Source organism: Pleurodeles waltl, chromosome 12 (assembly GCF_031143425.1).
Source record: "Pleurodeles waltl isolate 20211129_DDA chromosome 12, aPleWal1.hap1.20221129, whole genome shotgun sequence".
NCBI lineage: Eukaryota > Metazoa > Chordata > Amphibia > Caudata > Salamandridae > Pleurodeles > Pleurodeles waltl.
The window spans coordinates 669,716,988-669,741,146 of NC_090451.1; the positions used below are offsets into that span (position 1 = coordinate 669,716,988).

At 45.4% G+C, this 24,159-nt stretch overlaps 1 long non-coding RNA gene across 1 annotated transcript in view; it reads right to left on the reverse strand.

The window, feature by feature from the left end:
* Positions 1–24,159, reverse strand: part of LOC138268668 (uncharacterized) — a 555,825-nt gene that overhangs the window by 270,010 nt on the left and 261,656 nt on the right. The gene's annotated exons all lie outside the window — the stretch shown is intronic.

The following is a 24,159-nucleotide window of genomic DNA, read 5'->3' on the forward strand; positions in this document are numbered from 1 at the left end:
GGTAACCAAGCATTTTGCAGGGGGGGTCGAGTGTGTGTGTGTACGGAAAAATGTCTTGTGAAATCTGAAAGGCAACTCACCATACCAACTTAAGCACCTGTTCCCACTATTTACCAGACAATACATTTATGAAGGGGGTGTAACACTCAACACCCCTCTGAAGCTACGCCCCTGATGCCGGGGTGTGCGTGTGAGTGATACAAGGGAAGTAGGCGGTGCCTGATGCTGCAGTACAAATATGACATTCTGGAGTGTGTGTGTGCATGTGATCAGAAGTAACAGGCACTGTCGGTGCACAAATACATGGCACGATATGGAGTGCATACTTGTGGTAAGAATCTTCTGCTGCAGTACACTAGTGACAGTCTGTGGTGTTCATGAAGTCTGCTGCAGTACACAAGTGACATTCTGTGATAAGCATGAAGTCTGCTGCTGTAATACACAAGTGACATTCTGTGGAGTGCATGAAGTCTGCAGTACACAAGTGACATCCTGTAGTGTTCTTGAAGTCTGCTGCTGCAGCAGCCTACAAGTCACATTCTGTGGTGTGCCTGAAGTCTGCTGGTGCAGTACACAAGTGACATTCTGGAGTGTGCATGAAGTCTGCTGCTGTTGTACACAAACATTCTGGGGTATGAATGAAGTCTGCTGCTGCAGTACACAAGCAACATTCTGCGGGCTGCGTGAAGTCTGCTGGTGCAGTACACAAGTGAGATTCCGGGGTGTGCATGTAGTCTGCTGGTGCAGTACACAAGTGACATTCTGTGATGTTCATGAAGTCTGCTGCTGCAGTACACAAGTGACATCCGTTGTGTGCATGAAGTCTGCTGCTGTAGTATACAAGTGACATTCTGTGGTGTGCATGAAGTCTGCTGCAGTACACCAGAGACATTCTGTGGTGTGCATGAGGTCTGCTGTGGCAGTACACAAGTGACATTCTGGAGTGTGCGTGAATTCTGCTGCAGTACACAAGTGACATTCTGCGGTGGGCATGAAGTCTGCTGCTGAACTACACCAGTGACATTCCTGGGTGTGTATGAAGTCTGCTGTTTCAGTATAGTAGTGAAATTCTTATGTGTTCATGAAGTCTGCTGATGAACTACACAAGTGACATTCTGGGGTGTGCGTGAAGCCTGCTGCTGCAGTATACAAGTGATATTCTGTAGTGTTCATTAATTCTGCTACTTTAGTACACAAGTGACATCCTAGGGTGTGCGTGAAGTCTGCGGCTGCAGTACACAAGTGACAGTCTGCGGTGTGCATGAAGTCTACTAGTACAGTACACAAGTAACATCCTCAGCGTACATGAAGTCTGCTGCTGCAGTACACAAGTGACATTCAGAGGTGTTCATCTAGTCTGCTGCTGAAGCACACAAGTGACATTATGGGGTGTGCAAGAAATCTCCTGCTGTAGTATACAAGTGACATTCCGGGCGTGCATGAAGTCTGCTACTGTAGTACACAAGAGAGATTCTGCAGTGTTAATGAAGTCTGCTGCTACAGTACACAAGTGACATTCTGTGGTGGGCATGAAATCTGCTGCTGCAGTACACCACTAACATTCTGCGGTGTGCGTGAAGTCTGCTGCTGCAGTACAGAAGTGACATTCTGTGGTGTACATGAAGTCTGCTGCTGTAGTACACAAGTGACATTCTGAGTGCATGAAGTCTGCCGCTGCAATACACGAGTGACATTCGGCAGTATTAAGTTTGCTGCTGCAGTACAGAAGTGACATTCTGTAGTGTGCGTGAAGTGTAATGCTGCAGTATACAACTGACATTCTGTGGTGTGCGTGAAGTCTGCTGCTGTAGTACACAAGTGACATTCTGAGTGCATGAAATCTGCCGCTGCAATACACAAGTGACATTCTGCAGTGATAATGAAGTCTGCTTCTGCATTACAGAAGTGACATTCTGAAGTGTGCTGCTGCAGTACACAACTGACATTCTGCGGTGTGCATGAAGTCTGCTGCTGCAGTACACAAGTGACATTCTGCAGAGTGCATGAAGCCTGCTGCTATAGTACACAAGTGACATTCTGCAGTGTTCGTGAAGACTGCTGCTGTAGTACACAAGTGATATTCTGTGTAGTTAATGACGTCTGCTGCTACAGTACAACTTTGATATTCTCTGGTGTACGTGAAGTTTGCTGCTGCAGTAAACCAGTGACATTCTGCGGTGTGGCTGAAGTCTGCTGGTGTAGTATATAAGTGACATCCTCAGTGTTCATGAAGTGTGCTGCTGCAGTACACAAGTGACATTCTGTGGTTTGCATGAAGACTGGTGGTGCAGTACATAAGTGACATCCTGTGGTGTGCATGAAGTCAGCTGCTGCACTACACAAGTGACATTTGGTGGTGTGCATGAAGACTGCTGGTTCAGTACACAAGTGACATTCTGCCATGTGCATGAAGTCTGCTGCTGTTGTACACAAACATTCTGGGGTATAAATGAAGTCTGCTGCTGCAGTACACAAGCGACATTCTGCGGGCTGCGTGAAGTCTGCTGCTGCAGTACACAAGTGACATTCTGTAGTGTGCATGTAGTCTGCTGGTGCAGTACACAAGTGACATTCTGTGATGTTCATGAAGTCTGCTGCTGCAGTACACAAGTGACATTCCGTGGTGTGCATGAAGTCTGCTGCTGTAGTATACAAGTGACATTCTGTGGTGTGCGTGAAGTCTGCTGCTGCAGTACACCACTAACATTCTGCGGTGTGCGTGAAGTCTGCTGCTGCAGTACAGAAGTGACATTCTGTGGTGTACATGAAGTCTGCTGTTGTAGTACACAAGTGACATTCTGAGTGCATGAAGTCTGCCGCTGCAATACACGAGTGACATTCAGCAGTGTTTAGTTTGCTGCTGCAGTACAGAAGTGACATTCTGAAGTGTGCTGCTGCAGTACACAACTGACATTCTACGGTGTGCATGAAGTCTGCTGCTGCAGTACACAAGTGACATTCTGCAGAGTGCATGAAGCCTGCTGCTGTAGTACACAAGTGACATTCTGTGGAGTGCATGAAGTCTGCCGCTGCAATACACAAGTGACATTCTGCAGTGTTAAGTTTGCTGCTGCAGTACAGAAGTGACGTTCTGTAGTGTGCGTGAAGTGTGATGCTGCAGTACATAACTGACATTCTGTTGTGTGCGTGAAGTCTGCTGCAGCAGTACACAAGTGACATTCTGAGTGCATGAAGTCTGCCGCTGCAATACACGAGTGACATTCTGCAGTGTTAATGAAGTCTGCTGCTGCATTACACAGCTGACATTCTGTGGTGTGCATCAAGTCTGTTGCTGACATTCTGCGGTGTGTGTGAAGTCTGCTGCTACAGTACACAAGTGACATTCTGCAGTGTTCGTGAAGTTTGCTGCTGCACTACACAAGTGATATTCCGTGGTGTGCATGAAGTCTGCTGCTGTGGTACACAAGTGACATTCTGTAGTGTTCATGAAGTCTGCTGCTGCAGTACAGCAGTGACATTCTGTGGTGTGCATGAAGTCTGCTGCTGCAGTACACAAGTGACATTCTGGGATGTGCATGAAGTCTGCTGCTGCAGTACACAAGTGACATTCTGTGGTGTTCATGAAGTCTGCTACTGTAGTACACAAGTGACATTCTGGGATGTGCATGGAGTCTGCTGCTGCAGCACGCAAGTGACATTATGGGTGTGCAAGAAATCTGCTGCTGCAGTACACAAGTGACATCCTGTAGTGTTCATGAAGTCTGCTGCTGCAGCAGCCTGCAACTCACATTCAGTGGTGTGCATGAAGTCTGCTGGTGCAGTACACAAGCGCCATTCTGTGGTGTTCATGAAGTCTGCTGCTGCAGTACACAAGTGAGACTCCGGGGTGTGCATGAAGTCTGCTGCTGTAGTATACAAGTGACATCCTGTGGTGTGCGTAAAGTCCGCTGCCATGGTACACAAATTACCTTATGAGGTGTTCATGAAGTCTGCTGCTGCAGTATACAAGTGACATTCCGGTGTGTGCATGACGTCTGCTGGTGCAGTACACAAGTGACATTCTGTGATGTTCATGAAGTCTGCTGCTGCAGTACACAAGTGACATTCCGTGGTGTGCATGAAGTCTGCTGCTGTAGTATACAAGTGACATTCTGTGGTGTGCGTGAAGTCTGCTGCTGCAGTACACCACTAACATTCTGCGGTGAACGTGAAGTCTGCTGCTGCAGTACAGAAGTGACATTCTGTGGTGTACATGAAGTCTGCTGTTGTAGTACACAAGTGACATTCTGAGTGCATGAAGTCTGCCGCTGCAATACACGAGTGACATTCAGCAGTGTTTAGTTTGCTGCTGCAGTACAGAAGTTACATTCTGAAGTGTGCTGCTGCAGTACACAACTGACATTCTACGGTGTGCATGAAGTCTGCTGCTGCAGTACACAAGTGACATTCTGCAGAGTGCATGAAGCCTGCTGCTGTAGTACACAAGTGACATTCTGTGGAGTGCATGAAGTCTGCCGCTGCAATACACAAGTGACATTCTGCAGTGTTAAGTTTGCTGCTGCAGTACAGAAGTGACGTTCTGTAGTGTGCGTGAAGTGTGATGCTGCAGTACATAACTGACATTCTGTGGTGTGCGTGAAGTCTGCTGCAGCAGTACACAAGTGACATTCTGAGTGCATGAAGTCTGCTGCTGCAATACACGAGTGACATTCTGCAGTGTTAATGAAGTCTGCTGCTGCATTACACAGCTGACATTCTGTGGTGTGCATCAAGTCTGTTGCTGACATTCTGCGGTGTGTGTGAAGTCTGCTGCTACAGTACACAAGTGACATTCTGCAGTGTTCGTGAAGTTTGCTGCTGCACTACACAAGTGATATTCCGTGGTGTGCATGAAGTCTGCTGCTGTGGTACACAAGTGACATTCTGTAGTGTTCATGAAGTCTGCTGCTGCAGTACAGCAGTGACATTCTGTGGTGTGCATGAAGTCTGCTGCTGCAGTACACAAGTGACATTCTGGGATGTGCATGAAGTCTGCTGCTGCAGTATACAAGTGACATTCTGTGGTGTTCATGAAGTCTGCTACTGTAGTACACAAGTGACATTCTGGGATGTGCATGGAGTCTGCTGCTGCAGCACGCAAGTGACATTATGGGTGTGCAAGAAATCTGCTGCTGCAGTACACAAGTGACATCCTGTAGTGTTCATGAAGTCTGCTGCTGCAGCAGCCTGCAACTCACATTCAGTGGTGTGCATGAAGTCTGCTGGTGCAGTACACAAGCGCCATTCTGTGGTGTTCATGAAGTCTGCTGCTGCAGTACACAAGTGAGACTCCGGGGTGTGCATGAAGTCTGCTGCTGTAGTATACAAGTGACATCCTGTGGTGTGCGTAAAGTCCGCTGCCATGGTACACAAATTACATTATGAGGTGTTCATGAAGTCTGCTGCTGCAGTATACAAGTGACATTCCGGTGTGTGCATGACGTCTGCTGCAGTACACCGGAGACATTCTGCGGTGTGCACGAGGTCTGCTGTGGCAGTACCCAAGTGACATTCTGCGGTGGGCATAAAGTCTGCTACTGAACTACACCAGTGACATTCCGGGGTGTGTATGAAGTCTGCTGCTTCAGTATACAAGTGAAATTCTGAGGTGATCATGAAGTCTGCTGCTGAACTACACAAGTGACACTACAGGGTGTGCGTAAAGGCTGCTGCTGAGGTACACAAGTGACATTCTGGAGTGTGCGTGAAGGCTGCGGCTGCAGTGCACAAGTGACATTCTGCGATGTGCATGAAGTCTACTGGTGCAGTACACAAGTGACATCCTCAGTGTTCTCGAAGTCTGCTGCTGTACACAAGTGACATTCAGAGGTGTTCATCTAGTCTGCTGCTGTAGCACAAAATTTACATTATGGGGTGTGAAAGAAATCTGCTGCTGCACTACACAAGTGAGATTCCAGGTGTGCATGTAGTCTGCTACTGTAGTACACAAGTGACATTCCGGGTGTGCATGAAGTCTGCTGCTTTACTACACAAGTCACATTCTGGGGTGTGCAATAAGTGTGCTGCTGCAGTACACAAGTGACATTCTGTGGTGTGCGTGAATTCTGCTGCTGTAGTACACATGTGACACGAGTGACAATCTGCAGTGTTAATGGAGTCTGCTGCTGCACTACAGCAGTGACATTCTGGGGTGTGTGTAAAGTCTGCTGGTCCAGTACACAAGTGACATAGAACTCGGAGACCACCAGCAGGCCCTCACCCCAACACCGGCTATACGCAGACCAACAAACTTATTTGTTGGAAGAAGTTTTATTTTAACTTTTAACTTGTTCATTTCATAACACATGTTTTAGCCATAAATCACTTCTAAGAAACTTCAAAACATATTTACAATAACATGACCATATTTTGTAATCATAAATCATTGTGACAGGATCCCTTCCTGTCCTGAACCTCCCTTGGACCACACAGGTGAACCGTACCTCACCTGTATCCCTGGGGGGGGCCTGACTTCACCGTTCCTTGCCCACACGCTCAGGGTTCCACCCCCTCTCCAAACACCAATCTGCCAAGGGGTGTAACTGGGCGGCCAGGAGCGGGAGCCCCATGGCCACCCCAACGATCTGATCCCTAATCTGGTGTGTACATCCGCAGGTTGGATCAGGACTTCAGGATCCTATCTCTGGTGTTATCCCGGGCCCCAACCTTGGAGACCCTTCTGTTGTTTCTGGTTACTTTAGTACTTCTTCTGCAACCTAAATTAAGGGAGAGGGTGGGGGGACAACGCCGAACCATCCGATCCGAAGCTGTGCCAACAAGAAGGCCGAGCCTTTCTGGGGGGTGGGGGGTGTGCTTAAGTAGCCCCCCACTGGACCATGGTGGCTGGAACCGGATCGGCGGTCATAGCCGCAAAGTTCTCCTCCTATGATTACTTCGGCCCCCACACCTCGCGAGGTGTGTTGGCGAAGTACCTGGCCAGCCCGACACACAACTAGTGCAAAGGGTTCGGGCCACGGCAGCCCCGATTCCTAAGGGGCCATGCTTACCCCATATTGGGGGGGCGCTTTTCCCTTCCAGGACGTGCATCAAGTCTGCTACTGTAGTACACAAGTGACATTCTGGGGTGTGCACAATGGCTTCTCATGCAGTACACAAGGGACATTGCAGGGTGTGCATGAAGTCTGCTGCTGTAGTACACGTGATATTTCGGGGTGGGCATGATGTCTACTCCTTTAGTACACAAGGTACATTCCGGAGTGTGCATGAAGTCTGTTGCAGTATGCAAATGACATTCCGGGGTGTGCGTGAAGGCTACTGCTGCAGTGCACAAGTGGCATTCCGAAGTGTGCATGAAGTCTGCTGCTAGCGTACACAAGTGACATGCTGGGGTGTGCATGTTGTCTGTTGCTGCAGTACACCAGGGACATTGTGGGGTGTGCGTGCATGAGATCAGAAGTAACAGGCAGTGTCTCCTACCGTCAGTGCACAAATAAGTGGCACGGTGTGGAGTGCATGCTTGGGATAAGAAAGAGAGTGTTTCCTGCCGTCACTGCACAGGTTTATGACAGGGTGGGGGTTCTGTGTTTGTGCTCAAAGGGAAATGGGCGTTTCTGCTGCTGTTAGTACGCAAGTAAGTGACGTGCCGGTGTGTGCACGCTTGAGACCAGAGGAAAACGGCAGCTGTCAGTACACACGTAAGTGAAACGCTCGGGTGTGCACGCTGTGTTCTCTAAATTCTGATCTCAGGCACGCACACCCCAGAATGTCATAGGTGCATCAGACCCCGCCTTTTTCCCTCTTATCGCACATATATACACGCCAAGCATGTCACTTGGCTGCGTATGCTATCAATAGAGGACACGTGATCCGCTGAGGTGTGCACATTTACCAACGGGAAACGACTGCTGTCAGTACACACACAGGTGGCACGCTAGGGTGTGCACGCCTGTGATAAAAGGGAGATGGGAAGTGCCTGCTGCAGATCCTGTCGGTAGCGAACACGTGATCAGTCGCACGTTACCAGCAGGAAACCAGCAGCGTCTGATGCCACTTTATAGAAATGAGTGACATGCTACTGCGTGCCCGCTTGTGACCAAAGGAAAACGGGCAGCGTCGGCTGCTGCATTACACACAAGTGACCTCCCGGAGTGTGCATGAGCACCGCACACCTCGGTGTGCTTTATTACCCGTGTAGCGAAAGTCACTGTGTGCTACTGTGGTGAGTACACAAAGGGTGACCGGCCTGATCGTGTGTGCTTGAAGCAAGCGGAAAACTGACGTATTCTATAAGCAGCACACTATCAGGTCAGGCCGTCGTGTGAGCACTAGTGAGTACAAACATCAGCAGCAAACTAACTTACGTCTCCGCTGCTGCTGTCGGTACAGAAATAAATAACTGCGCCTCCGTTGCTGATGTCAGTACTGAAAAAAGATACGAAGATTCGACTGATGCTGTCAGCACAGAAAAAGAGACTAAGTATTGGCTGTTGGTGTCAGCACAGAAAGAGTATCTGAGTCTCTGCAGCTTCTGTCAGCACAGAAAAAAGTAAGAGTCTCTGCTGCTCCTCTCGGCTGAGAAATAAGTAACTGAAGTCCCTGCTGCTGCTGTCAGTACAGAAAAAAGTTACTGAGCTTCGGCAAATGCTGTCAGCACAGAATAGTAACTGAGACTCTATTGCTGTCAGTTTAAAAATAAATGACTGACGGTCTGTACTGCTGCTGTCATTAGCGAAATAAGTAACCGAGTCCCGGCTGCTGCTAGTACAGAAAAAACATCACTGAGCCTCGGCTGCTGCTGTTAACACAGAACAAGTAACTGAACTCCGCTGCTTCTGTCAGTACAGAACAAAAGTAACAGCCTTGGCTGCTTCTATCAGTACAGAAGAAAGTAACTGAGTCTCTGCTTCTGCTGCTGCCAGTATAAAAAAACGTAACTAAGTCCTCGCTACTGGTCTCGGTGAAGAAACAAGTAACCGACTCTACTGCTGTCATTACAGTAACGGGGTCACTGCTGCTGCCAGTACAGAGAGCATTAACTGACAGTCTCTGTTCCTGCTGTCAATACGTAAATAAGTAACTGACATTCTGTGCTGATGCCCCTAGTCTATAGTTAGCCTGATATCAATACAAAAATAAGAAGTTAACATTCTGTACTGCTGAAGCATAAATACATGATATTCTCTGCTGCTGCTTCAGAAATAAGACCCTCTCTGCTTCTGCCAGTAGATTAAGTAATTGTCAGTCTGCTGCTGCTAGTATAGAACCAAGTAACTGACAGTCGCTGCTTCTAGTAACGAAATTAGTAACTTCCAGTCTATACTGTTGCTGTCAGTGCAGAAATAATTAACTGACAGTCTCCACCGCTGCCAGTACACACATAAGGAACTCACAGGCTCTGGTGGGGTCATTACAGAAATAAGTGGTGCGGCGGTGAGAGTATGCTTGTAGTCATTATGGCGGCGAGAGTATGCTTGTAGTCATTATGGCGGCGAGAGTATGCTTGTAGTCATTATGGTGGTGAGAGTATGCTTGTAGTCAGATAGAAAGCGATTCGAAGCGGCTGCCAGTACGCCAATAAGTTGCATGCTGCCTCACGCCCAAATGTATATGAAATGTAATGATAGCCACGTGACAATGTAAACGCAATAGGAAAAATAAACAGCCATCTCTAGTATTCTATCAGTTAATCGATTCAGCAATCCTCCATAGATGTTTCTTACCTAAATATTCATTTAAAGAACTACACAAGTGTGAATGTTTATTGATGTGCTGTAGCCAGCTATACACCAAGATAGATCGAATATTAAGGCGCTAACAGTATATTCGGTGACGAATTATGACTACTGCTCGGTTACCTAGTAATGTACACACACATGTGTACATGTGTGCATCTGCCCATACGCCGATCATAAATAGCTATCGACCTGCAGCACATAGGCACTTGCCTAGGCAAACCACGTAACATGCAGGGCCTGCTAATCGATCACATTGATCGGGTATTTCCATTGAGTTACTCAGTTTCCTCCACGCCTACTAGGGCATTGGTGGGTGCTTGTGACGCGCTGATTTGTGTCTCTGTGACCCGCATTATCGATCACGTGTGTGCGGGATATGAAGACGCGTGCATGCAGACACGCTACAGTGGAAAAAAGAGTACGTGCTAGGGAAAGACCAACAAGCGGGGGGGACAGAAACGAGCCAGACAGGTAGCGCTCGGAGAAGGAAGGGGTGGGCAGAAAGAGAAAGGGCGCGTGGCGCAGAGAGAGAGAGAAAGGGCGAGGGAGTCACAGGGAAGGACATGAACAGGCAGTACCAAAGAAGACATAGAAAAGGGGAGAGGTGGACAGGGGACATCTATAATATAGAAAGAGCGAGCCAGGGAGGCAGAGAATGGGGAGGAGGGAGAGACAGAAGGTGCGGAGGGAGGAGAAGGGGCATGGGTCGAAAGAGGGTATGTGAAGAAAGGGTGAGACAGGTGCCTGATGGGAGGAAGGACAGCGAGAAGAAAGGGCGAGAGTGAAAAGGAGAGAGTGGTCAGGGAGCGAGGCTGGGTCGATGGAGAAGGACTAGGCCTGGCGGAGTGGGTAGGAGGGAGACGTGGAGAGAAAGAGAAAACGAGAGAGAGCATAAGGCCAGCACTTGCTGTGTATGCAACGGCTGTCTTCCCCAATAGGTGCACTTGAACCCTGGCAGTGCCATCAGAATGTGGGGATGGGTTGCGGAGCAAGCTGTGCGTCGTAGTCCTCAGCGTGACAGCCTAAGGGACACTATTATACCGTGCTTATTTTGGGTCCGGTATTGTTTCCCCATGCAGTCTAGGACGCCGTCTTTAAAGGCGGTATACTCGGCAGGGTTGTATTTTTCTGCTCGGTGTTTTGCTTTACATATTACATCTCGTGTGCATACTACTGCCTTCAGTTCTTAGTTTGGTGTCGTCGATGTATCTTATTGCACTCTGTATTCTGTTGTATCCTCTGTGTGGCCCTCCACGGCACAGTGCTCTGTTCCATGTGTTGTATCTTCTATACGGCCCTCCGCGGCACAGTGCTCTGTTCCATGTGTTGTATCTTCTATACGGCCCTCCACGGCACAGTGCTCTGTTCCATGTGCTCTGTTGTATCTTCTGTACAGCCTTCCACGGCACAGTGTTCACTTACATGTGCTCCATGTGTAGTGTTGTATCCTCTGTACGGCCCTCAACGGCACAGTGTTCTGTTCCATGTGCTCTGTGCGTTCTGTTTCTGGACAGCACTCCACACCACAGTGTTCTATTCCATGTGCTCTGTGCACTGTTGCATCTTCTGTGTGGCCCTTCACGGCACAGTGTTCTGTTCCATGTGCTCTATGTGTACTGTTGTATCCTCTGTACGGCCCTCCACGGCACAGCATTCTGTTCTATGTGTACTGTTGTATCTTCTGAGGGGCCCTCCACAGCACAGTGTTCTGTTCCATGCGCTCCATGTGCACTGTTGTATCCTCTGTACGGCCCTCAACGGCACAGTGTTCTCTTCCATGTGCTCTATATATTCTGTTGTATACTCAGTATGGCCCTCCATAGCACAGTATTCTGTTCCATGCCTTCAATATGCACTGTTGTATCTTCTGTACGGCCCTCCGCGGCACAGTGTGTTGTTCTATGTGTACTGTTGTATCTTCTATACGGCCCCCGTGGCCCAGTGTTCTGTTCCACGTGCCCTATGTATTCTGTTGTATCTTCTGTGTGGCCCTCCACGGCACAGTGTGCTGCTCCATGTGCTCTGTGCATTCTGCTGTATCTTCTATGTGGCCCTCCACAGCACAGTGTTCTGCTCCACGTGCCCTATGTATTCTGTTGTATCTTCTGTGTGGCCCTCCAGGGCACAGTGTTCTGTTTCATGTGCTCTGTGCGTTCTGTTGTATCTTCTGTGTGGCCCTCCACGGCACAGTGTGCTCCTCCATGTACTCTGTGTACTCTGTAGTATCTTCTGTTCGCCCCTCCACGGTACAGTGTGCTGCTCCATGAGCACTGTTACACTCCCGTGCAGTTTGTGCCCAGTTCCGCATGTTCTGTGTTACTGCAATTTTTGCGATTCTAATGCATCCTACTTCGTGCTTTTGTAGGTATTTTATACTATTCCGCTGAACTCTAGGTTGTTGTGTCTTCAGGGGTTCCTGTTCTCAAACACGGCTTTTTTTTTGGGGGGGAGGGGCTTTTGTGTGGGTTGAGGATGCAACGAAGAGTCTGGGCATTATGCTGGCGTGTTACTATCTGCTCTATTCCTTTTGTACAAATCTTTGAATCCAACACGAGACACAAGTGTCTCGTGAAAGACTCAGAAGCCTCGCCTGTCTCGGGGGTCGCCATATGACGTCATGTCAAGCGCCTAGGGCCTGTTTCAAGCACTTTTCGCTGAGCACATCGCAAAGGCACCTTTAAAAGCTCTGTATTGACAAGTACGCATGTATGTGAAGTTTAACCGGAGCCACGGGAGAGCTGGTTGTGAGTTTGTGTGTGTTTTTGTCTCTCAGTCGATGGCAAAGTCTTCCCACCAAGATATTCTCTGGAGGCGAAAGGAAGGGATAGACAGCCATGGACATGTTCAAGGGGATTGGGGTGCGGGATTAGAGGAGCACCAAGCCTCCCCAAATCACCTTAAATTTGACCTCACGATATACAAAAAACAATACTTTTGACCCCTTCTGTTTGTAGAGGAAATTGATTGTAAGCGGGAGATCTTCACAGGCAGGCATTTCCTTATATTAGAAAACGCCATTTTATTCACATTTAAGCTGCTTTACAGTGCTGATCTGGGCGTTTTGTAAAATATGTGGCGTTCTTTTCGGAGTGTTGGGAGAGGCTGGCGGTACAGAAGGAAAGACAGATTTTGAGTGCGATTTAAATATGAGATTACATCGCGGTGCATTCTACTTTCCAAAACGAGCGTGTAAATCAGGCCGACTGGAAAAACATCGTTTCTTACAAAAAAAAAAATATGTATTAGAACAGGTTTTTACAGGTGCGTGCTCGCTTCTCTCGGCACTATGAAATTATTTTGCAATTGGCATTGATTTGTTGAAATTATGAATTGTATCCCATAGGAAAACAGTAATACATTCGATGTATATTTTTTAAACAATGAAATGTTATATAATTATAGGCCCTGAAAAGCCAACAGAAAAAAGTTCCTGCTTTTGTTGGAGAGTTTGGGGAAAAAATATTTGTTTGTTTTTTTAATCTGAGAGGGGACCCGCCCTCCCCATTTATTTTCCATTAAAAAAAAAAGTTCCCAGCAGAGGCATCAATGCAATAAATGGTATTTCAGAGAAAGCTGCGTAAAGTCCAATTACTTTAACGCAATTGCCACTTTAAATGAAATTAAAAGCTAATGTCCCATTTCCCATTCGCCTCCCATAAGATATTGGTCACACCGGATACCCCCGCCCTCCCCACGGGCACCTACAAACCCAAGGCGCCACGGTGTACTGTTTCTTTTAATGGCAGAGAAATGTATTTAAATGTATTCAGCGGAGGGACCCGTGTCGCTGCCAAACAGCAAATGAATCAATATAAAGCGATTAATCAACTAAGGGGTGTTTTAAACTCTACTCAGAAGGGGCTAAAAAGCAAATTAATGAGGGGAAATGCGTTAAGTATATTAATATGCTCATATACAGTGTCCCAATAAGCGCGGGGGGGGGGGGGGGGGGGGGGGGTTACACGAGGCAGCTTCCTTCTCTTTCCGCCTCGTGACATTTACAAATACATACATACGCATTTATTAATGGTGCATTTCTCCTAATCTTTCCCAGACATTGCAATTGGATTTTATCTTCTGGTCCCGAGGAGGAATTATGATGAATAATCAGAATACGTCCATTTCTGTCTTGCGTCCTTTTGAGGCATCTTTCATTATTATAATGTTACCGTGTCCGGGGCGGATGGGATTTGAATCGATTTCTTTTAAGCATGCGCCAAGACGCCGAACGCCTTTATGTTTCGGAATATGTCTGGGCATAGGGAACGACGTTAGCAAAGTTCGGCCGCATTTTGTGGTGTAGACAGATGCCCCCGTTCTTCCTCGGCGGCATCGGATCGCTGCACCGACGGGGAAGAGGCCCCAACAAATTGTAAAAAATAGATAAAGAAATATATATTAAAAACAGAAAGTTGACGAACCTAACCTTTTCTGCCGAGAGACTCGGGGAAATGGGACGTTCCGGCGATCTAATAAATATAAACACATTAAAACAAGATTTTTGAGCGCTTGCCAAAACAAACGCAAATTAAATAATTTATTTTGGACCTCTCCAGCGGTTGATGAGTTCACCTGTCAGTAGAAATTATTATCCTCGCTCGGAACAACTAGGACATTTTGTTTATTATTGTACCGCCCTATTAGTACTTACATACCCCGTTTTTGTGTTTTTTTTTTTTTTCTCAAGAGGAAGGTATTGTAGGGGAAAACAGTTTAATTTGGGCATGAAAATGTTTGAAGATCTTTTCAGTTCTTTTCTCTTGATGATTCTCCAAAAGTACTGTCTCTTCTGGTCAGATTTGGAGCGAAGACAACTCGTTTCACGCCGAACGACCTGTTTTTGTTCCTCTGTGCCGGTTATTTTTTAAGTCTGACATTTGAATGCACTTTTCAGCCCCTCGGCTGCGTCCTCCGCCAGCATTAGAGACTTCTGCTGAGGGCCTGGGAGTGTTTACCCGAATTGGCGGCACAAGGAAGCGCGTAAAAAAAAAAAAAAAAAAAATCATACATAGTCCTTCAGCACCATCACTGAGCGGACAGCGCCTTGCAGAGCCACGACCGACGCAGCCTCAGACATGTACAAGTGATGTTTATGACGAGAGCATAGGATGTGTTTGTTGCCCGGCATCAGTGGCGAAGCCAAGAGAAGTAAAAAAAAAAAAAAAAAAAACAGATCCCTCTTGACACCTAGGATTATAAACAGAAGCAAACCGGACAGACTGCCCTAGCATTCACTGCAATAAAAAAGGACCTGCGCCACCAGAAACTACAAGACAAACAAACGCCACCCGCCTCGGCTACATGACGAGAAACCGAGGCCAAACCCAAGACGTTATCAACCACAGCCTCGTCTCATATCCCCTGCTTACTCACTTGCTTACGTGACCTACACAACTGGTGTATTCCTGTGAAGTAGATGTGGTCCTGTGGTGGAGATGCGCTCTTGAGTTAGAGCTGTGACCTAGAGGATGAAATGCGGTCTAGCAGAGTAGATGTGATTTTGTCCTGGAGATTTGTCCTGGAGATCTGGCCTAGAGGGAGAGATGTGATCGAGGTGTTGTTTACTGGAGGAGATGTGGTTTAGCGGTGGAGGTGAGTTTGTGTAAGGGCACACCTTGGTGAGCATGTGATTTAGTGGGAAAGGGGTGGGTTAGTGGTGATGTAGACTGGTGGAGGGAGAATTCACAGGTGTAGGAAATAGGGAAAAGTGAATGAAGTGTAGTTTAGTGATGGAGATGCGGTCTGGAGAATAAGACATGATCTGGTTTTGTATGGTAAAATGTGTATAGCACTTACATTCTCTGACAGAACCCCCAAAATGAGTACATAGCGACTCTGCTGGTTATGCATTGCTGGTAGAATGTTGGTTGAGGTATAGCCAATCAGTAGTATGTTTTGGTGCCATGTTTGACGTTCATGGGATTGCTTCAGTCCTTTTGTTGCAATTGTAGAACAGCACTGTATACATGACGTGAGTGTAAGGGACAGATACACTTTGCAGATATACCACCACCTGCTGGAACCTAAACCAAGAAAATAGTGTTTTACAGAATCCCAAGGTCTTTGTTGTGTCTGGTTATGGGTGACTTCTGATTATCCCTATTCTCAGCTTCATGGAGACACACGCTTATGGTAGGAGCATTATTTATTGAAGGGGCATGGACTAATGGAATGGATATGGCGTAGGGGCGAAGACAGGGTTTAGTCATCAACGTATGGGCTAGAGGAAATGTGGTCTTGTTCCGTTCTGTCTACTGTTGAAGACGTGATCTTGTTAACGTGGTTTGACCCGTAGGTCTTTGTTGTCTTATTTACTAGGCAGGCCCTGTCCGTTTCTGTTTATGGTGCTGGACATGTCTTCTTTGAGTTCATGGTCCTAGATGTTGGGGAAAGCCTGTTTGTTTCAGTTCGTGTTACTAGGTACTGGGATGGTCCTGTTTCTTTCCCACTATGGTCCTAGCTGAACAGCTCTAGTTTGTTTCAGTTTATGGTACTAGGGGTCAGTCTTTAGTCTTTGGTGAGGGCAGGTATTTGCTTCAGTTTACTGTCCCAGGTGCCAGGACAGTCCTGTTTGTTTAATTTGTGGTCCTATGTCCTTGGCATGTCGTTTGTTTTGGTTCTGGTGGCTAAGCAGGTCTTGATTTTTGCCAACACTGGTCTTATGTGCTACAGAGCTCCTGCGTGTTGTCCAGGTTTGACCTAATTGCTGGACTGGTCCTGCTTATGCCAAGGTTGGGTCTCAATGCTGATCAGGACCAGTTTGTTACTGTTAGTCCAAGATGGTAGGAAGCTGCTGCTTGTTGCTAGTGTTGGTTCTGGGCACTCAGCAGGCCCTGTTTCCTTTGCCTGTGTTTCAGTTTGTGGCTACTGGTGCAGGGTATATCTTGTTTGTTTCACTCTATGATCCTGAGTGTTGGGCAGGTCCTCTTTGTCCCGGTTTATGGTCCTATGTGTTGTAGTCCTGTTAGTTTCAATTCATAACCCTAGGCACAGGGCCTAAGTTTGGCCAGATCCTGTTTGTTGCAGTTTATGATCCTGCATGCTGGGCAAGTCATATTTGTTTTCCACATTTGTTACTTAATGGTTTGCAGGTCCGGTTTGTTGCCCACATTGTTCCAGCTGCTGGACGTGGCATGCTTCTTCTTGTCATTGGATCGGGATGCTGGGCAGGTCTGGTTTGTTGCACACATTGGTCATAGGTGAGCAGGTCCTGCTCCTTGGCCAAGTTGGTTTTAGGAGCTGGGCAGGTTCTGATTGTTGTCCAGGTTTGTTGAAGATGCTGGGCAAGCCCTGTTTCTTTAACAGGCTGGTCCGAGGAGCTGGAACGTGTCCAACTTCTTTTAGAAGTTTGTGGTCGGTCGGGGGAAGATCCACCCGTTTCCCACCTTGATCTTAGGTAAATAGCTTGTCATGCTTGTTTGTTGGCCCTCTCTGTTTGTTTGCAATGATGGGCGTTGGTGCCTCGGCGGTGCTCTTTATTTCAGTCTATGATCTGAGGTTCTGGGGCAGCCCAAGCTTGTTTCAGAATTTGAGTAGCTTATCAATCTGAAGGTTAGCTTGCTAATGTATATCCGACAGGTGACAGAGAAGAATAGTCACACCGACAACACTGGATTCATATAGAATATACACAATACAATTATTAACCGCAAAAAAACAGAAAAATACACACACAGTCACAAATCTATAAACATCTATAAGAGCGATATAAAAATAAATGGCCAGACAGAGGCATTCGTGGCAGATGTCAAGAGAAAAAAATAGAGAAGCAGAAACATAAACATAGAAGTATTTCTAGGGCAATAGATTTGGCCTTGGCGAACTAGTGCAATTTTTAACGCAAGCGTATGCCATAACAAGAAGAAAAAAAACTAAACATGTAATTGCCTACAACTGAAGGACATACGCTTGCAAAAAGGAAAAATGTAACAGTAAACTGACCATTGATTGTAATTTTGATAGTTTGCTCAAAATATGTACAGAAACCATTTTTAGTTTTAATAAAAATTAAAAGAAATGTTATTGCAGTGGCACTAGAAAGGGTACGATTGGCTTTGAATCGCAGTAACTGGAAGGCATAGTTTAAACAGACGCGAAGGACTAAACAAAAAAAAAAAAAAGGATAAAGGATGTGCATACGTGGTTAAGAAAATGCTATCACTTTCAGCGCATGTAAGCCATTGCAGAAGAGCTGACCCATAGCCCCACGGTGTATATGGTGGAAGGAAGCAAAATGTGTGTGATAGCTGAATAGACCACCGATGAACAGGTATGTGCCAAAGCCCCTCTATGTGTTTGTAAATGTATGTATAGGGGTATGGATGCATTTTTTTTATTACTTAAGGCTAGCAAGACAGGTGTCTCTGTGCCACACCTAATAAAATACCAGCAGATGGGCATGCAGAGACAGGCTCATTGTTTGGCTATGGGAATACTGCATGGTTGGTAGCAGTTCATTAGTCTTGAGGGACAGTTTAATGCTTGAAATCCAATTAGGCCTCTATAAAAGGATCCTCCCATTTGCCCCCAATCTTCAAAAAGTATGACGAGCTGAATGGATAACTGTGTGGGGTGATGCCACTTGCGGGAATTGATATGACCTACCAAGGAGCTGTTCTTGAGATGGCTGGCATTGGGCTGGCAAACAAATCCTGCTCGTTCAAACTGTTGAAAGATAGGGTGAAAGCCTCAGAAATCTTGACTGCTATGAGAGGTGAGTGGCCATAAATTTAAACACATCACCTTGGCAGGAGGGGTTGACTCTTGTTCAATTCCTCTGGATTGAAAAAGTACTGGTCCTTTGAAGCCAGTACTTTCAAGATCCATACCATGAAGTACTGCGTTGATCCGAGGAGTAAAACTTGGACTGTTGGCGCTGCATGCTGTCAACTCCTCTACAACTGGTACAAAGTTTTGACTGCCAGAAATACTTAAATTGGAAACGGAGGCACCCATCAGCAAGAAAAGGACATCTACCCTAGTCCAGGACCAGCCTGCTTTCACAGCACATTGTGTGGCACTGCCCCAGTGAGAAACACTACTGCCACAAGAGCGGTAGGGGATATGATAGATGCTGCACAAGGCAACCATACAGGTGGTGTCAATTGTGCCGAATTCAATTTACTGGAAAATCCCATTTGCTAATCTGACATTGCTACACATTTTAAACGAACTGTGGTCTTGCTCGTGTCATATTTTCACATGACTGCATGAAACCACACACCACTCTTATGGTATCACAGGCTCATTGACTGTGCTCCTAGTAGTAATAATAGTGACTTTCTTGAAGACCTAAAGACTATCTGTGTCTAAAATGCGTAGAACTAGAGTGTTTCCAGGGCTGGACACTGCCTTTCACTGGAATAACATTGTCACAATCTACTAGCCAGAAGCCAACATCTTTGTTTGCATTATGCTATGTAAAGTATAATTTGAGTGGGGTATGTCTCATGATGAACCAATGAGATAGAGAACTCTAGTTTCCACAAGAAATTATTGTTTTTACTGGTCTATCATCTATGCATAGAACGAAGGCGCATAGTTTGTGAAAGTAATATCTCTGTGTGGAAATGACTTTTATACGCTTTTACAGTTTTGTTTAATATTGTAGTTGGCACCAACCTTCCAATCACTCCCAGTGAATTTTGTATGAATGCTCAAGCACAGCCGTCACTGGAGAGTTAAAGGAAATATTGAGTATTTTCTAACGTAACGTCTAGTAAGAGGTAGAATCTAGAGAAAAAGCTTGACTGATGGAGCCTGCTGTAAAAGGTAAGATGCACAATCATTACCAGCAACTCACAGGGCAAAAACATGGGAAAACAGGATCCATCTTTATAGTGATACAGATATACATACATGTACACAGAAACACATTTTGGGCGTATATACAAAGGCCAGTACACACACGTGCATAGACATCTGTAAAAACAGACACACAAACAGGCAAATACAATACAAATTAACACATACTTAAAAATGTATATATATATATATATATATATATATATATATATATATATATATACACACACACACTAGCTCACTTACATATAAACAGATACACAAATATGCTTAAAGAAATATACAAACACGTACACAAACATTGCAATAAATACGATAAAGTATACACAAATACAAATGTGTGCAATACCACACAATTACACATATTTAGGAATATGTAGATTAGAATCTACTCAGAAGAATTTTATGAATAATAATAACAATATTAAATGGTTATTAGAAATATATAATGTACTCTTATCTATGCATATACCCAAATTTTGAATAGATAACCCAACTATACTGTGTGTTTTGATAACATTCTTGAGATCTGATTATTGTTTTTTTTTTTTTTGTTTTTTTACAATCAATGTCAATAGATCTGGTTTTATGTAACTGTGGTATAAACCCAGCATCAAAAACAACGTTATGGACTAGCAATATTGGCATCTAAGAGAATTTCCCAAACAGACTGACAGAGTATGTGTGTGCGTGTGTGTGTAATTAATTCTCCTCAATTTTAGATTCCTTTTGTGTTTTGCTTTGGTGTAATGGGTAGTGCGATATACAAGATCCTTCTAATTAAATATACTTTGTTGTATTCTTTTCCTATCTTTAATTCTACAGTTATGAATTGTTATATGGACAAAGATGAAAGTAAATTATTTGATATTTTGATGGCCTTAATTAAATAATTTCTTCCAATTGTAAATCGTTGTCTTTTTTTTTTAATCATACTTGGTGGGAATGAGTAAACTTTATAAAAAGTGGCATGAACCTTTTCTTAACTGCTGTAAACAATACTAACTTTAGCACCTTGTCTTGGCACTAACCAATATATGATTATAACAACAATGCATTATGGTTGAGTTTGTGGTTCTGTAGTTTTTTTCCAACTACCCTGCCACCTTCATGGCTTCAGTAAGTGTGTTATTTCATACCATGTAGCAGTTAATGCCCTTCAGGTTCTCATTTAATGTAGGTTATGTTTTACTCTTAAATGATTAATTTTGTAAAATAAAATCCATGTACCTAGCATAAGATAAAGAACTGAAGACGCATTGTGTTTCAGCAGTTATACACACCTTTGAAATGCTGATGGAACTAAATACAAATGTGTATAACATTTAATGAACCTTTTTAGCCACATGCCATTGAAGAAATCCAGTCTATCCCTAATTTGTTGAAGACTCTTTTGAAGTAGCTACTTTGGCAATTTTACTGATCCAGTCATTTATGTTAGCATAACTATCCCGATTCCATTTACAGTTGATCAACTGGTCCGTTGGCATTATTACTTTTTGTTTTCATATAATTTAGTAAAAGAGTCTTCAGTGGTAGGACAGGATACATCATTAAAAACAGTAATTTTTCCTAAAATGTTTATTTACTCTCCTATAATCAACCTCCAAACTTACTGGGGGCACTCACTACTTAATACCTGCTGCTGTTCCATTAAGGGTAATCATGGACACCCATCATCCCCAATAAAGTAATGGGATTTTGTTCACCGTGTTAAGGATATATTATGAACTGTACTGATTACCTCCAGCCCCTCCTCCATCCCATGATGGGGTGGGGAGTCCACACCTTTTTAAATTTATGATGAAATTAATACCCTCACCCCAGGGTCAGTTTAGGATTATCTCGTCCTGTTTTATTGGCCCTTACTACCTCAATTATGCAAACTGTAATCTAGGGGCTTCTTGTGTTAGATTTTAGGGATTCGTACTCCTCATCTTCTTACCTCTAACATAATGTCTGAACCTACTTTACAATGTTTTGTGCTAATGTGATTCTTTACCACAGTGATAGTCTGTGACCTAATTTCCAGTGCTGCAAGTCAGGACTGGGTTTTCTTTACAACAATGATTTTCTAGTAGCTTCTTTCATAGTATTGGGAATTAGTACTTAACCCTTTGCTCCAGTGGTAACATAGGGACTCTGCTCAGACTTAGAGGCCGTATTGACACCTCCTAGGCTCTTCCTTGCCGTAGTGATGGTCAAGAGCCCTTCTTTTCAGTGCTTGGTTAAGTGTCATGCCTTCTCTATGCTGGAATTGCAGCCCAACGCCTCAATTCCAGTGTTGAAGACTAATACTGGGTTTACTTTTCCTCAACAATCCAGCAAAGCTTGCTGTCCAATGTTGGGTTCAGTATTGGGATTTTTTTTTTTTTTTACAACACTGATTGTCTGTATGCCTCTTTACCATTTATACGGCCCGTACCCCAGTGAAAAGCTGGTGACCTCTATTCCATGGCCGTGGGTTTGTGTTGGTCTTCTTTACCCCAGTGATAGTCTTGTGGCCTCTTTCTTGGGTTATTGTCAGCACCTGGGTCTTCTGAACCACCTGATATTCTTTGGGCCACCTTAATGTATTGATTGTCAGTGCTGGGTTTCATTTACCCCAGTGGTAGTCTGGTTGCTTTCTTTCCAGTGTTATGGGTCACCACTAGTCTTTTTTTATCTAAAGGCTAATTAAGTAGCTTCCTCTCCAGTACTGGGGTTCAACATCTAGTCTTATTTACTCAAATGCTGGTCTGATACTCCTTTTTCAAAATCGGATACAGCAGGGGTTCTCCTTTACCAAATGCTGATATGGTAATCCCCTTTCCAATACTAGGGTTCAGTGTCGGGTCTCCTTTACCCCAGTAATAGACATGTCACTGGTGCTCTTCAGTGTGGTAAAACAGAACTCTGTATCCCTGAGCCCAATTATCTTCTGGTGGTTTCCTTTCCAGTGCTGGAGTCAGTACTGGTCTTTTCTGCTCCAGTACTAGTACGAGTGTGTTGTTTCCAATAGCCAAAGGTTCAGTACTTGGAATTATTTATCCAAACGAATATCCAGTTGTCTCCTCTTCAGTTTTGTGGTCATTACTGATATATCTTTAACTCCATTCTAGTTTTTTTGCTTTCTTTTCAATGTTGGGGGTCAAGACTGTATCTTTAACCCAATGCTAGCATGCTGGCAACGTTTCCAAAATTGGGTTCAGTGCTGGATCATTTTATTTCAATGATAGTGTTTGTCTCCTCTTCAGTGGTGGGCCCAGTAGTGTGCCTCATTTACCTCAACATTGGTGTGACGGTCTCTTCTTTGGGGTTGGCGTTCACTGATGGCTCATTTACCCTAATGACAGTGTAGTTCCCGCTTCTTCTGTATTGAATCGGTGGTGACCCCCCCATTTGTCCCAGTGATAGTGTAGTTACCTCCTCTTCAGGGTTGGGATCCGTGCTAGCCTCCTTTACCCCAGTAGTCAGGTTGCCTCAGGTCCAGTGATGGTCTAGTAGCCTTTTTTAGAGTATGGTTGTCAGTACCAGGGCATGTTTAGCCTAAATATAGGCTTCCTTTTCAATGTTGGGGCCAGGACTGCCTCTTTAAACTAGTGCTATCAAGACAGCTTAATTGCCAATATTGTGGTTCAGTACTGGGTCTCATTTAAACCAACGGCAGTCCTTTTGTCCCCTGTCAGTGTTATAGGTATCATTGGGCTGAAGGAGTGCCAGTGTTGAACACCAATCGAATAGTTGCCATAATTAATACTCTAGTTGCTTTCTCTTTGGGGCTGTGGATCAGTTCTGGCTCTCCTTCACCTCTTTAATAGTCTAGCTGACCTCCCTTCAGGGTTTCGGTTCAACACTGGTTCTTTCTCCCAATAATACTCGAGTTGCCTCTTCTTTTTGTTTGGGGTTCCTTTCCTCCAGTTGTAGCCCGATAGCACCCTCCCTGGGTTAGGCATTCAGTACTGCCTCTTCTTTGTGTCGGTGATAGTCTGGTTGCCCCCTGTTCGGTGTTGAGGGTCAGTATGGCTCTCCTTTACATCAGTGATAGCCTAGTTGCCTACTCTTCCCGGTTTGGAAACAGTACTGTCTCTCCTTTACCTCAGTGTTACTCTAGTTGCGTCCCTTCCTTCGGGTGAGGTGGAGTACTGGCTCTCCTTTACCTCAGTGATAGCCTGGTTGCTACCCAGCGCTGTCTGCTGGTGGCTGCAGGGGTCATCCGTGTGCCGCCTTCTCCCCTGTATCTTGGGTGAAGGGCTCACAGTCACTCTGTGCAGTGTTGCCCTTTCACCCCTGTCCAGAGGGCGGAAGGAGGCGACAGCCCACAATGGCCTCTCGCATGGAAAGCGATGCACGGGGTCTCCGGCAGGGATTGCAGGTTTGCTCCGTGTTCTATTAATAGGGTAGGCTTGTCGAATTGGAAGGGCCACTTTAAACTGAATCTTACAATAAAATAAAAAAAAATTGAATGCTAATTGTGGACATTGGTTAACTTAATGCAAACGCGTGGTTCGTGAGCTCCCGAGAATTGCACATTTCTAGGATTGTGTTCCTTCCTAAACGGGTACCCAAGGCCCCTGTCGGCTCGTGCACTGCCGTGGCCTCTCTGCCCTCCTGCCTCCACTGAGGGTCCATTAGCGCTAGATGTAATTAACAGAGGGCAGGGGTCACCCCGACCCTCCGG